The sequence below is a fragment of the Neolamprologus multifasciatus genome, chromosome 12, assembly GCF_963576455.1.
Source record: "Neolamprologus multifasciatus chromosome 12, fNeoMul1.2, whole genome shotgun sequence".
NCBI lineage: Eukaryota > Metazoa > Chordata > Actinopteri > Cichliformes > Cichlidae > Neolamprologus > Neolamprologus multifasciatus.
The window spans coordinates 21850795-21867315 of NC_140450.1; the positions used below are offsets into that span (position 1 = coordinate 21850795).

Consider the following 16521-nt stretch of genomic DNA (forward strand, 5'->3'; position numbering starts at 1 on the left):
GCATTGTGTGGCTGAGATTTCTTCTCTTTTCTCTCAAAGAATACCATGCCTAATTATAAAAGCCTTGTCAGTTGCCTGATACAACTTTGATAATGTGAGCCTCTAGCTTAACGTGCAGTACAATTATGTTTTCAGGAAGCAAAGCTATAGTTCTTGCTAATCACATTCACCTCAGTAATCTAATAATAACTCCATCTCCTTTCATTAATATGTATTGAAGTCTTTGCCAGGTGATGGCTTTGTTAACAATGTCGAAAAATACTCTAACTGTAAAATTGTCATATCATCAGGATATACTGTGTTCAGGAGAATAATTACTGTTGAGCTCAGCAATGTTTTAATCATATTATCAGTAGCCTTTTCAAGCTCAGCTCTTAAGTATTCTGGTTAACCAGACAGGCTGATGGTAATGCTTCGGTATTCCCGCTTGTGTGTGTCTGTGTTTGATTACGCCTTTTCTAACACATTTTGGAATCCGTAAACTGTTATTTGTCTGTTTTTTGGCCTCCACATGAAGAAAAAATGTTAAAGAGCTCATAAACCCCAGGTGCAAGGTCTTGAGCTATGGTCATGGAGTACTTGGTATATAGCCGGCTACCACGTAAAATTCTGCACACTTCCTGTTTCTTCTTCAGTTTATTTTGTGAAGGTGTCCTAATTAGTACTTCTGTATTTCCATTTGTCATTTGTTTAGAATACTGTATGTGTTCGTTGATGACAGAGACAGTGAGTCTCTGGTCTTGAAGGAAGTAAAAGTGGAAGCGCATATATTTGTTTAACCTCTGCTATTTTGCGCCACACAACAAAACTGTTTATGTGCACTCAGTGATTCCTTTACATCAGTTAAAGACGACGCATATGCAGCATCCGCACATTTTGCAGTTCTTTGAAACTGTTTTCTCGTTTGTATGTTGTGTTCTCCATATCTGTGTTTCGTTCTCCGTATTTGAACCACACGAGGCATATTTTTATCATGTACATCACGGTTCACGATGCTGCTCTTTAACATAAAAAGGTAAACCACATGGTTTTGTTATTGCTTATTAATTTTATGTTTCAACCCGTTCCTTTATTTGAATCAGAGTATCAAACTCATGGGCAAATGTTAACTGCAAGACTGAAACTCCAGCAGACTTAATTAAAACAACTTAAGGAGATTGTAGAAAATTGAGTTGTCTAAAATCACATTGTGACATCTTCTGGCATTATTATGGCGCTAATGTAATGATTTGTTCCTTAAGCACTTGTGGATCAGACTAAGGCTACAGGTTAGATTAAGTCCCTGGAGGTGATGATGATGATAATGATATGACTACTGTATTAGCTTAGGCTGGTTCCGGCCTGTCTGGTCTTGAATGTGCCTTAGAGCCCCCATCCTGATTACTGTTGGATTAGGTTCTTAGTATGAAAAATGACTCTTTAATTCATCATGCAATCAACCAACCATATAATTTAAATACTTCTAAGGGAATTAGTGTAATGTTATGATAATTGCTATACAATTCAGTACAATAATTTTTCCCCTGGTCAAAATTACTCAATTTTTCACAATAAATGTGGTTGATGTGAAGAATTTAATTGGTTTATAAATATTTTAAAATAATAAGTAATCGGAGAAAGGTTGTTGGCATTTTTCATTGGAAATGCAAAAATGTATCTGTTCAACATTAACTCTAACAAACCATAATTAGGGAAGAAAATTTTCTTTTTCTTTTTCCTAAAATTGAAAACGATGAGCAAATTTGTAAATACCCCAACGTCCTGTATTGCAACTGCATAGATGAGGTGGGAGAAAAACACATGTTGGAGTGAAAGCTGGAGGTGAAGGAAGTCAAGATTTCCATTTCCTGTTTTCTTTGTGTGTTATACATCCAGGTCATCACCCCGTTTGCAACATAACCTTTGTGCTTTGCCTCAGAGCGGGGCTGAGTGTCTAAAGGTATTGTGTGCAAGATGGTGAACACACACACACACACGACTGATATTTTTTGTATTTGTACTTCTAGTAGCCTTTGTGTATATGTGTTCATGTGTATAGCGGGGGCAGGGGCATTGCTTTCACAGCCCATCACCTTCACTTCCACACCCAATTTGTCATGAGTGTCACGCGTCAGGGTGAAAGCTGAGGGAGTCACCACAAGAAAATGGCTGCTTCCACATCACAAATGGGAAAAGAGAAGGGGCAGTGGCTCGGGAAAGGTGGCAGAGGTGTTGCAATGTGGCCAAAGCAAGACAGTGAGAATGGAAAAAAAACTAATAAATGTATAACACACCACTGCCCTCTCCTCTGATTGTGTGAAAGCACATGGCGACAACTCAGCATCCACCATCAGTAACCCGAAAGTAGTTTTCCCCGGTGTTGTGCAGTGGCAATGCTAAGTGAGTGGGTGTGGTATATGACATGGCTGCCAAGGTTCTGACTCTGACTGATGAGCTGTGCGGTTGGTACTGGGCATCTATAAACATCTGCCTTGCTTTTGAGTGACAGGTCATTAGCAGTTTAATCAGATTCTAGGGTAAGTGCTGGTTTTGATTATTGGCTCGTAGTAGCCCCTCCCCGACTCTGCATGTAATTATTGCTTTTGATGGCGTCTCCCGTATTTTGGTTTTCTCTGAATTCTGCCAGGCAACGTGCTCCATATACATCAATGCAAACTGTGAAACATGCGCTCCATGTGTGGCAAATAATTTGAAAATTATTGCCAGACACGAGGTGAAAATGCACTCCAAAGAGTGACAGAGCTAGATGCTTGAGCTGTCTTTTCACCTCCAGGTGCGCATTTTCATGACTTTTGTGTTGGCCAAAGCTGAGTAGCTAGAAAAGCCATTACAGGGGGGTAAGACTTGTAGCTAGAGGATTATAGACTGTTGAGGTCTCTGTGTTCATCTCATGCTAGAAACTATCAGTGACATCTTCACCTGCGCAAATCCCACAGCATTACTCCCTCAACCGACTGACCCGTCTGTACAATAAGGAAAGTAACACAGACATAGATGCCACAAAGCTAATGATTAAAACAAAAAATTTTTATCATCATATTTCAGCATTTCAGTGACATTTTGATATTTTATTTGTTGAAATGTATATATTATTAAGTTTAGCATGTATTATTATTTTTTATTTAACTTCTAATAAAAAATAAAACTCTTGAGAGTAAAAATCTCTCATACAAGAGGGTCCTGGCCACGAAGGACGGCAGTACAATCATACAGTAATAATACAGTAATAATACATTAATAGGAACAACACATATAAATCCATACATCGGTTAAGCACAAGCAAAGAATAAAAATAAGTGAATAAAAAATAAAACACATAAACAATCCAAATGTTTGAACCTGAGTGTCATTAAAGAATCAATACCTTAGTCAAATAAATGTTTAATGCTAGAAAGGTAATAATATGCAAGCAAAGAGCACTGAAGTAATTAAGCATTGCCTTAAATTCATTACTGTAAGTGAGACCGATTTCTATCTTACACATAATAAGAACAACAGCAAATTTTGCTCTTGGAAGTTTATTTATTATTTGTTATGAGAAGTGTTAGGATTTTATAGCAGGGTCTCAGTCTGACCAAACTTCCTATCTGTAATTGGTGGCTACATTTAAGCAATTACAAACTTCAATAGACACATAAAGTGAAACAAAATAAATACAAAAAAACCCTGCACAACAGTTTTAGCTAAATTAGACGTTATTTAGACAGAACAAAAGCGTCTTTTACTGTAGTCACGTCAAAGCTACCCACTCATTGTCAAAGTAATTTGGCCTAATGTAAAGTAGTGACAATCAGTCTCTCATGGACGTGTATATGGCTGCTCACTGCTGTTAATCGATGGTAAATACATATGTCTGGCAGGAAATCTGTGTAGTTATTTTCAGATAGTAAATGACAAACACAAGAAGGAGATGTGCAACCCTTGTTGTCTAACATTTGGTCACTGACATCAAACATGCCTTATTTTTAAATGTAAGTAAGATAGTTAACCAATTAGCACGGCCACTTGTTCTGATATTAAACAGCTCATTGCTGTTTTTGTGATACACTTAGAATAATTATCACTTTTGCAAGTGGCCTTCATATATGCCCTTAGAAAACGTATGACGTTAGAAAATGTACATTTATGTATGCATACTCTGTTAATGTATAACAGTTATACATTAACAGTGTTAACAAAGTTACCGCATTCATTCTGACCCCTAGACCTACATTAATTTCCTGATACCCCATAAAATGTATATATATAAACAGAAAATGTGCAACAACCAGTTAAATAATTGTCTAAACTCGTGACTTCAACTAGCCAACTAGTAGATTTTTGGTCTGCATTATATACTATTGAAGAGTAAAACAGTTTAAAATCTAGAAATGCTGCTGTGCAGAAACCAAATGATTGGATAAAACATGACAGATGATGGAGTGAAGGCTATTTTTTAAGACCTTTTTCAGCAGATGACTTAATTTGCAAAGGGAAAGCTGGTCTCCCTCTGACGTGCTACCTCTGTCTCTTTTTCTCTCCCTATCCCTCCCTCCTTCCCTTCTTCTCTCCTCTTTGGACTGTACCGTGACCTTCACTGACGCTCCACCTGCAGGAAGCCATGTTTGATTCTCTGTCTGCCGAGGCGCCTGCTTGACAGCAGAATGGTGTCATAGGACTGAGTGGAGGAATTTCTCTTTCTCTGTCATCATTAAGGGGCTTCCCCCTATGGTGAGGGGGATGAAAAGTACGATTTAATGTTCTCTGGAGAGTGGCAGCAGAAGAAAAGCTCAAAGCCCTGCATGCTGTTTTCTGAGTGGGTCACTCCAGCCCTTGCAGCGAATGGGATGTCCCTGAGGAATTTGCCATAGACTGCCCTGAAAGGATGGGGATTAAGACCCTTTTAAGGATGGAAATGTAACAAAAGGAGCACTTTTATGATGTAGCAGCATAAAATGAGGGGGTCCATTGTGTAACTGATTGCAAAAGATCTTTGAAACGGGCGGCCCTGCACTGCATGCTCGCCTGGCCCAGTGGGCTTTAACGGCTTGTACAAAATGACTTGTCTACATTAGGGACAGAGTGGCTTTCGTTTAGGAGGGAATGTAAAAGATTATTGGTTTGTTTCTATTTTCACACTTTGCTCCTCCCTCTTTCTCCCTCTCTATCATTCACTCTGTCCTCTCTGTCTGCTAGCAACGTTGGCCTCAAATGCGTCAGAGTCCCACTGAAAGATGGGTAATTTAGAGCGAGAGAGAAGGTAATTAGCATGCCCTCAGGCGTGGCTAAGCTAGAATAGGAGGCACTAGCATAGTTTAGATGTGAATGGGACACACCGTGCTTGGTTTTGAGCCAATGGCGAACAGATGCTTTGACTCCACTCAAAGGAAAAGCCAGTCCTGCTAGAGAAAGAAGACGCCGAGGCAATGCCACCATGCAAGCAAATATGATTGTACCTTTGAGTGTTGTAAAATGCCTTAATATGTTTTGTTTTACACGAGAAAAAAAACAAGCATGTATTTTATTTCTGATTATTGTGATTGAATCATAGGTAAAGACCAGCTTTGAAGTAAACAAATACATACAGGCGTTCTGTTTGGCACATATCCACCCTGACTTTGAATGTGTTATGTTTTTATGCTGCACTTTAGTTGGCCACGGTTTAAGTGATTCACAAGGGAGCAACATGTAGGCACCTGCTATGCATAATACTCAGACAAACACACATCATTTGTGTCACTTATCTCTATTTAATGTACAGTCTATATCTGTGTTTAAATGAGCAGCCCATTCGGACAGTAAATTAAAACTTGCTCTTTGAGTAGCAGTAGGCACATGAGAGGCCAGTGAACACTAGAGGGGGAGCTTACCCATGATGCAGCCTGAGCCGGTCTTACAGAGGGAGCTGTTCTCATGGCCCCACAACATTGACGCCTTTTGTCACCCCTCCATACTTACGTCTCTCCCTCTTCTAGCACAGGCAGTGGGACCAGAGGTCAAGGGTCGAGATGAGCGGCGGCCTTTTTGCTATTCTCCAAGACATGAAAGCTGTAGTGTTTGTGTTTGCGAATGTGCACACTGGGGCATGAAGAGAAAAATGTAAAAGTAGTCCAAAGGTCTATTTATATGATTATATATCCAGGTAAATCAATGTAAAAATTGAAAACATAATTTTCTAATGCGCATGCATCTGTTGGGCTTTTAAGTATGTGGGTTTAGCAATGGCCTTGTTTGTACAGATAGTTGTGAACAGAGGTGTCTGTGAAGACGGGGGTGGACTGGCTGCTGAGTTGGTGAGCAGGGGGAGAGAAGTTTCGGAGGCCTCACACTGTGATAGGAGCTCTTAAAAGGCCTCTGGAGGGAGTGTAATATCAAGAGCAGGATTATTCCCCAATCCCTCTTTTCCTCCCCCTCCCTCTTTTCCTGCCCCCTCTCCACTCTCTTTAGCTGACCCTCATCACCTCCTCCCTCACTCGCCACATCATTTAAATGTCTATAGAGTAATTGAATGAATTATCATAAAATTTTGACAAATTCATTGACTCGGCGGGGTGAGCGAGCCAAACGTTTCCTTCCATTTGCTTCTAATAAGACATGACATTTGAGATTAGTTTATGTGCTGGTTAGACATTTTGCCTTTTCCCTAGGTTCCAGAAACAAAAGGCCAATAAACGTATAAGGGGGGAAAAAAATCTGAAATGCAACACAGGCTGCAGACTGTTAAAAGAGATTGTGGCAGCTACAGCCTGAAACGTGGCATTTATCCATTCTGTACTCCTACATGTTTAAAGTGGGCTAAATTCTTTTTTAAACTTGTTTTGAAGATATGCTTCTCAAACCAGAACCAGTAGCAGGAGAAGTGAAAAAGGAACTGTTGTGGGGGATGGAATTTAGCGCTGCACAGACTGTTTTCTCTGACCTCAGTGTTCCCACATCAAAGGGTCTCCCCAGCCCACTTCCCTCGACGCAAGCTGAAAAGAGGTCTTTAGTGTGGAGGCTTGCGCGTCTGTGTATATGTGTGTGAATGTGTTGCTCCGAGACCTTCAGGCTGACTTGTTTGCTGCCAATATGTGATGGCAATACCAGGTTCTCAGGCGTCTTATGAAACCCTCTGTGCTTAGAAAGGGAGTTGCGAGGGTAATAATATTTAGTGCATTTTTTTTTCTTTGTAAATTTGAGGTTTCTCTTGCAATTACAAGTAGCAATTACAATTGTAGGTTTTCAAAAGGGGCACATGCTCACTATTCTTCTTTAAACACACTGCGGGTTAACTGAAGTGTGAGTCTGGAGGTTAGAAAGCAACGAGGCGCATTTGGAAGAGCTCCATGTTTTCCTCTTGCTGGTCACAGCTGTGTGTCCTCTGATTTTGACGAGGGCAAACAAAGTTAAATCTGCTGAGTGTGTGGTTCACGAGCACAGGGTGCTGAATCCCTGCACCACAGAAACTCAGGACAACACACACAGTCTCAAAAATGCACACGTTGACGCTAGAGAACCACCAGTATATACTCTGCTGCATTCTGCCTGCAGCACAAGTAGCAGAGTATACATTGTAGATGAGCAGACGGTGTTGAGGGGGCTAGTCGAGGGAAATAAACAGTGACCCAATAGTTTCCTATTTTCAGTTGAACTCTAACAAGCTTAATGCATATGTGTATATTTGTGTGGAAAAAATATTAAACAAAATACCAATATCACATTTTTTTCCTCCCCTCAAATTAGTGTCAGCCACAATGACCTAAAACCAAAAACCCAGAGTTATAGTACTTACTGTTAGAGCTCTTTGTTCCATTGTGCCAGTTCACATCTGCCAAATGTGACTCACACAGGTTTATATCTATATATGCAAACACGTTCTATGCACTGACATTAGTATTTTACAGTTACACCAAATGTAAATTAAACACAACTTGCCTAACCCCGCTCCCCCCAATAAAATCCTCTCCTGTTCCAAAACATGCACGCTCTCCCCTCCACCGACCTCGCAAATGCACACATGCAGACATACACAGGGCTCCTACTACTCCTGCTGAGTGAAAAATGTGTATTTGCTGACAGGCAGAGAGAGAGCCGCCACTGTGTACCCCATCCGGCTGGCAAACGGCTCGATACATCACGGTGCTCCCCTCTCTTCTGGCCGTGGCTCCACTCCCAGGCCAAATTGAGCATGTTATTCTCTGCTCACATCTGATTTCCCCCAGCCACCCAGCGACTGAGATTTCTCTTCTACAATGGAGCAGCAGAGAGACAGGCAAAGAGAGAGAGAGGGGGAGAGGGAGACTGGTAGAGCGACTCCGGACACACGTTCCTGCACACGCATGCACGATCCAGATGGTGAAACCGACAAAGAAAGCCACGCGCCCTTATAGCGAGCGTGGACACACACCCCTCACTCACTCACTCACTCACTCACACAAACACGCACACACGCACACTCTCTGACCTCTGTGCTTGCCACCACAAGGCTGCCACTGATCTTCAAATACAGCAGAGCATCAATCAGATCGTGACTGCCTTTTAGTGTCATTTTTCTTCTCTCCCCTGGCTTTTTGTCCTCATCCTCTCATCCCTTTCTTTCTGCTCCTTGAGTATTCTTACAGGCATTTGCTCTTTCTGGCTGAGCCTGCAGAGCATAGGTCATATTCAGTTTATCTCTCCTCTCCCCCTCACATATCAGGACTGTAAAATATCCCAAAGAGATAGAGCTGGATAATGTATGTAAATCCAAATTGTTGTAACTCAGGCACTTATTTATTCCACTTTTTTATGGAAATCTTTTTTGATTTTCCCCTCTCTCTTATCCTAACGGCCCTGCCTCAAAGTCACTGCGCATCATAAACTTGGATGATACATAAATGCTTTTTCTCAAAGGCGGTAACTCGTGATAGCGAGCTTCCGAGAGCGCAAAACCTATAAAATAATCACTTTTGTAAAATACGTTTTTTTTTTCCTTAACAGCAAATACTGCACATCATTTGAAAAATATTTTGTTTCTCACTATTTTTGTGCAGCATTTATACATCCCTCTCCTATTCTTCTGTTGTAATAACTAATACTCACAAAATTAAAATGCACATGCCCTACGCAGCGTTTCGGCTGTTTAAATGTTGAGTCCTTCGTTATAATTTGTGGTCTTGCTTTTTTCAACAACTCAATAATGCTCACATTCAGAGCCCAATTAAGTGTGACTGTGTTTATTTTTAGCTTTATGGCAAATGAATTAAACTTCTCAGTGGAAGACTATTAGACATTCCCTGGCAGCAGCAGCCTGCCAGCCAGCCAGCTTGCTGCTTTGGGAACGTCAGTGCACTGAACACTCACCCCGCAGAGCACATAATCGTGTTTACTTGGTTGAGGTCCCAAAATAAGTGTTATCTTAATTAATAAACAAATTACAAAATAATATAAAAAATCGTCAGCATAGAAGTTCATCAATTATGAGGATTAGCTAGGCAAGAAGCATGTAATCTACACAGAGACATTTATAGGGCAACGATTATGCCACCTTCCCTATAAGCCTTTATTGTGATGAAATTTGGAGCAATAAAGCACCTTCCCTTTTCCCCTGACAAATCCTGTACTCCTCCTCAAAATCAAAAGGTGAAGCATTTAGCAGTCCGCCTCTAATGGGTAAAGCCGTGTGACGAATGAATTGCCCTACACATATCCAGTGGCGCTAAAGAGGGTGGAAAGTCATACTGGGCGAGTTAGAGAGATTAAGCTATTACATGTGGTAATATATTTTCAATGAAAATTTCCACATGAACTCCGCCGCAATCATGCATCTTATCGTATACAGCGTTGGGATATATTGCAACATAAATTACTTATAGCTGTATCCTGCTAAGAAGATTTCTGTTCCCCCATCACATTTATATATATTTTTTTGTCTTTACACGAGCTGAACACAAGCTGCTAATTATGTACATGAAAGTGAAGTTCAGACTGAAAAGCAGCATTGTCTCATTTGGCATTCTGAGTCCTGTTTTACGTCTCTCCCAACATTTTATTTCTAGTAATCTGCTGATAGAACCTATGGATTATAACCAGCAGAGCATCATAAGTAGGTTTCTGGCTCTCTTACCTGAGAATTTGCAGTAGACCCCCTCATCTCACTTGCAGAGTCGGGGGTGTGGGGGGTACATGGATAGGATGCACAGGGAAAGGAAATCTCCATGTCTTTCCTTTGATATGTATATTTCCAAACACTTTCTAAAGCGGATATTTTTTCCCCTCCCCTCGCCGAATGCCACTCTCTTTTACCCGTTACAGTAGTCCTTTTTATTGAGGATCAGTTTGTGTTCTCACATCTTCCTTCTGCACAAGAGTAGACACATCTAATATAGCTTTGATATGCTTTAGACTGGCTTTTTCCTCTCTGCTCGCAGTTGTGTTAGTCTTTCCAGTCTTTCATACTAGAAATATAAACAAGGTGATTCATTGCCATCTCTTTAATTTGGGGATGATAGTTGTATCCGTGGCTGCACTTGTCTGAAAGTATTTATTTATTTTTGAACTTTATCGGTCTCTGGCATTGTAGTCTAAGTTTAGTTGACATTCCGTCCGCAATTCAGCTTTAAACATCTTCTTTTCATGTCTCAGTGTCCAGGTGTCAGGAGGTCTAAATGTACCTTCTTTTATGTGATAGTGCTCGCTTTTATGTTCTCAATTACCTGACATTAGTATTTCCATCCCTGCTGGGGTTGATTAACAGTTGTCGGCCTGCCATCCATCACTGTCCCCTGGGCAGCCTGCAGTTGCCACAGAGTGATGAGCAAACCTTTTAAAAAAAATTTGTTGTAAATGTCAACAAAACAACTGTGTGTCCATGTTTCCACTTTTTTTAATTAATGAACTTATACTAACATTTTAAACTAAAAGAATGGATTACATCAACCACAACAGCAATGCTCAGACTTTCATTTTGATGTCAATATACACCTGTAAAGTTTTGTCACCGTATCTTGCGCCATGTTGTCACTTTGATAAAATCTCCTCACAGACAGACAAACATATAAACGACTGCCAAAGCACTCAACACAAGCTCTGTGGTAGTTGCTGCTACAGTAGGTACCTCTAGGACACACACACACACACACATTCACATCAAGATAAAAAAAACAAAACAAATATACTATCCAAGCCATTTGACAAACTAAGGACATTATCAGTCTAATTTTTGGGCACTCCTATTAAGTGAATTTAGGTAAAAATTTCTTTGTCCAAAACTCCACGACTATCCAAGCACATACATGCACATTACTCAGATGCTGGACTTCACCCATCTTCTCTTTCAGCCTCTGTTTTGATGCTAACTACACTTCTGTAAAGTTTCATCGTGCCTCGTTGCAGTGCTGTCACACTGACAAAATGTGTCAGCCATGCAGGCAGAGAGACAGACATGCAACCACCTACCAAAGTCCTCAAAACCGCAGTAGCTGCTGCTATGCTGGGTTTCTCGAGGTCTTCATTTTGCCCGTGATGACACCCAGAGACAGACAGACAGACAGACTCACAGGGTGAAAACAATACCAGCCACGCTGTCACAATAATGAGACTTGTTACCATAGGTGTTCCAATCCCGGGATTGTATTAGGGACTACTCTCAGATAATTTATGATTCCTATAGTTCCCCTCAGCGGGGATTAATTTTGAATTATTTATGCTCTTATACGCCCAAAGAGCTGAGGCATTTTAGTAGGTGTCGGATTCTCACTCACAGACGGGGCTAATGTGCGGACTAGCAGGGGAACTGATGGCGCTTCCTTGTTATTTAAAGTCTGGCTTTTATATTCTACTCATTCCCTTTGGGAATAGAGGGGCAAAAGATGAAAACAATATGCCTCTTAAAATAGAAATATACAGTTCACGCAGTGATTGGGTGACACCCAACAGAGCGCTGTGAAGGAAGTAGAACATGTACAAAGTTTGGAGTTGGGGTAAGAGTGTGGGCCTTGCTTTATTGGGGGGTCAGTTTCTCTCTGCCTAGGATGACAGAGCATCTTCGATGGGGTGACTGTGAAATATTGCTGACAACGCAAAGTGTTTGACCCTCCTTTATTAAGCAAAGAGAGTGTGGAGTGTTTTATTTGTGGAATCCATGTCAAGAGTCAGATCTTTATTAATCATGTTTTTGTTTTTGTTTTTGCACAAATGAAAATGGATGGACGTTTTGAACCCCTAAAATGAGAGGTGCTTTAGGTTAATAGTAGCTTATATTTTGCACAATTTGTACAGTCAGTCATTTCTAATATCATTAGGGAAATTAGGTGTGTGGTGATTTATTTGTTTATTCATTTAATAAATCATTTAAACCCATTCTGAATCTTAAGCATGCTAGGTGGAAGACGAATAGCTGGCTCGCTGTGCCCTTATAAACAGGAAGCCACATAAATCAGGTAATAAACTTACAACATGTTTTGCATAGCGCTAATTACTAGTGTTTTTAATTTGTCCAGTTCAGGCAGGGTTCTGTTGCCATGTGTCACATCTCATTGCTCTCTGGTGAGTAATGAATGATGGGATTCAGCCTAATTCATGTTATGGATATTCCCCTGCTTTGTTCTCTCCGTGTCTACTAATTAAATTTCCTGTGCTGGAATAAGGTTATTTTAAATACAGAGAAATGTTTGTAAATTGTTTTTGTATGAATGTTTTTTCTCTCAGTATGCTTATTTTTAAGTGAATCGGGTCAACATAAACAAACTGTAGCTTTTATATAATACCTGCTGGTTGTTTTTGTTTTATCATCATACAGTAAAAACACACAAAAAGAGACACACACGTACACACTGCAGTGTCAGTCCTGCAACCCTTATAACTCAAGCCAGGCTCTGTAATTGTGTTGGCAGCGGTATTGTCCTTGCCATAGGATCACTGCTACTATTGTACAGAAAAGGTCCCCTTTCTTGCTGCTCAACAATGTCTAATAAATCCTGGGGTGGGGGAACATTGATGCTGGGCACTGACTGTGACACAAAAGAGGGGAATTTGGAAGAGGCTGCGGAGGATAATGAACAGTATTTTAACTCGGCAGTTTAACCTCCGAGCCTGTCAGGACTGACCTTTCGCCAACCCCGGCAAGAGTCTTGATTTCTTCTGTTTCTCTGTTTTTCTTCCCCTACTTCTCCTTCACTCCCTTCTCACTCGCTCTTCTCCTGGCCCTTCCCTCGCCTTCCCCTCTCTTTTATTCTTCTGCTGACAGAGAAAGTATACTGAAGTAGGAGAGGGTGTGTGTGTGTGTGTCTGTGTGTGTATGTGTGTGCGCGCGTAGGGGTTGGTGGGCGAGGCGGAGAGGGCTGGGTGGGGATGTGTAAGAAGTGTCAGTCCCAGACATTTACATGAAAAGCAGTTAGTAGTTGAAAGGCGAGCTGTTTCACAATCTGCCTGTACATTTTCTTTTTTCTCACCCTCTCTCTCCGGCTAAGTCTCTCTCCATCTCTTTTATTGCCGTGGTCCCTGCCTAGCGAATTGATGTGAGAGCAGAAGCAACCCCCACACGTCTACAGCAGACTGGGAGGTGTTATTGACTCTCATTGAGACCTACATGACCCTAATGCAGTATGACCTTTATACAACCTTTTGCTTCACCTGAGGTTGACCTTGAAAGAATGTGGCTGTGTGCATTTATGTTGGCTATTATTATTGCTCACCACCTCGTGTTTTTTTTTCCCCTTTCATTTGCCCAACCTGTCCTTCTTAGTCACTTCTCATGGTTTTTCTCTCTTTTTGTTTTTTTTTCTTCCTTTTCTCTCTCTCTCTCTCTCTCTCTCTCTCTCTCTCTTTCTCTCTCTCTCTGTTACACAGCAGAGGGTAGGAAGTGTAAATCAAGCGGGACCATTTTCTTTAGCAGGGCCCTGATTAGTGCTGATGATGTTTCCAAAGAGGTGAAGGGGACAACTCAGAGGCCACCGCAGCTGCTCTCCCCTATTCACTGTGTGCAGATTTATGTCCCCCCCCTCCTTTCCCTTTTCCCCCTCTTTCTCCACCACTCCTGCTCTCTTTCCTACCACATTTTCAACATTATCAATATCGATTGGGCTGTGCACTTAGAACCCCTCTTTAACAATTGGCTCCTGCCGTTGATATAGGCATTAATGGTGAGTGCTTGCAGAGAGACAGAGAGAAAGAGAGAGAAAGAGAGGGAGGGTGAGAGTGATTTAAAACAGTTTGAAAGATTTATGTAATTTCACATGAATAACCCACAGATGTCATGGTAGGAGATTTCACTGAGAGAGTTTCATCGTTCTAATAGTTATCCATATGCGTCTGAGTTCACATCATCATACCATCTTATCTGTGGTTAAATGTTTGTGTTTTATAGATATTTCATGGGAAGCTGAGATGAGGTCATAGTTGCAGTGCTTTGGCTTCTGCTGCTAGACCTGCCCTGATGTCTTGACCCTCCCCGTTTGATTTATGATCATAGAGTCCGCCAGAGCTTGATGGGCTTCAATCTATTCCCCTCAATCAATTACTGAACTTGACAGTGGTAGGAACAGGTGGGAAATAGCGACTTTGTTTAAAACAACCAGCTAACTTTATTATATTTTCTTTGTGAATGGAACAATTTACTTCTGCTTCTACAGAACTATTACATAGTTAACAAAATGTAGGGGGGGGGGGGGGTGTATTTTCCATAGAGTTGCATTTCTGTAGTGATAACTGCAGCAAATGCATGGTTAATCTCATCACTGGCCCATGCTAATCCAGTTTGAATACAGATTTTGTTTGAGCCTAAAAACAGCCCATAGCTTCTCCTTTTCCCTGAGAAATCAATAAGTGAACACTTTTGTCTCATGATGATACATTATTCCAAACAAATGAAGCAAGGTGTAAAAACAAGAGGCAGATCTGATTGAAAAATAATAGATTTTAATTTTCACAGGCAGCAAGTAAAATTAGTCGTTCCACTGCAACATCCCCCCCCCCCCCCTTTCATGGTATAAATAATTATGCATGGGTTACTAATTTGAAGACACTGCATACTAAGTATACAAATCCTCTTTCCTCCCCCTGCTCCAGGGTTCAGCAGGAATAACACATGACCGCGAAACAAAGGCAACATCAAGCTCATAAAATTTACATAGCAAATGACCTGAAGAAGAGGCTCAATAAATATTCTGATCTTATCACCTCTAAGTACTGCAAGACGACTAGAGAGCAGCCAATGAAAACACCCTCGTTAATCTTCCATACCCTCAGATAAACTTTTTACAGGAAACCATCTTTCCAGCAACTCTGCAGGGGTCGGGACAAGGGCGCCTTCTCCCTAACTTGATAGATTTTTTTTCTGGGAGATCTCCGACTTTTGTTCAGACAGCTACACACACTGACCTTGGACTCAGACTCAATTTGGCTTTTTCGTTCCTTTTTTTTTTTTTTTTTTGCCCTCACTTTTTGTGATCTGAGAGACAGCAATTAAATTAATGTCTGTTTTTGATTCTGTATTTGATCTGAGCTACAAAGGGGAATGCGGGGGTATGCTGCACGCTGTTTGCATTTGCTTGTGTCTGTGTGCAGCTGTGCTTGCATACATAGTTGGTGTCGCTATCCTAAAAGCTTTTGCTCGTCCCTTGATTTCTCCTAAAGCTCTTTATGCAAAGTGAAGAGATGGAGCTTTGTACAAGTTTGAATGTTGTCAGAGGAAAACATCGTGTGAGAGATGAAGAAGGGATCAATCAGCCTTACTCTTCTCACCTGCCATGTGTGTCATGTGTCTTTTGGCCTGTTTTCTTATGTACTGCAGGTAGATAAAATGCATAATCCCCCTCATTTGATTCAGGTGCATGTTCTGTCAACCTGGCATATGGATAAAAGTGATGGCTCTCTGTGTCTGTTTTTCCAAATTAGTACGCACAGCCCACTGAATAAACAAAATCTGCCCTCCACATTAAAACTGGAAGACTCTTAAGCATTGTTTAACATTGCACATTTCATATTATTCTTTTTTTATTTATTAAAAGAACAACCTGTAATCTATAAACACAATGGCTTAGACTAGACAGCACTAAGTATAAACATTAATTAACAAGACAGCATAAGATGGGAAAGTTCTGATTGATTTCAGTCTAGATGTCTTTTAATCATTCAGAGGTGGACTCCCTAGTATGTTTTGGATCATGGTTGTGCTGCATAGCCCAAGTGAGCTTAACCTTCAGAGCATGAACTGATGGTGGGACAGTCTCCTTCAGTAGTTTTCTGGTAAAGAGCAGAATCCATGGTTACATCAGTTACAGCAGCGGTCCCCAACCCCCGGGCCTCGGACCGGTACCGGCCCGTGAGTCGTTTGGTACCGGGCCGCGAGAGTTGAGGCTCAGGTGTGAAATGTATAGTTTTCATGGTTTTTATCGGTTTTCAGCATTATTTTGTTATCGTTTTTATCATTAACTCGGTTTTCCTGGGTCTTTTCACGTGTGTTATGAATAAATCTTCTTTTTTTTGGTACCGGTACTAGTTTTATTTTGTTGTATTTATCCACGACACCTTAAAGCAGACGTTCCCAAAGTGTGGGGCCCGCCCCCTAGGGGGGGCGCAGAGCCA

General features: G+C 41.1%; 1 pseudogene across 1 annotated transcript in view; it reads left to right on the top strand.

Annotated features, from left to right (window-relative positions):
- Positions 1-16521, top strand: part of LOC146506958 (uncharacterized) — a 303858-nt pseudogene that overhangs the window by 144215 nt on the left and 143122 nt on the right. The window lies entirely within an intron of this gene.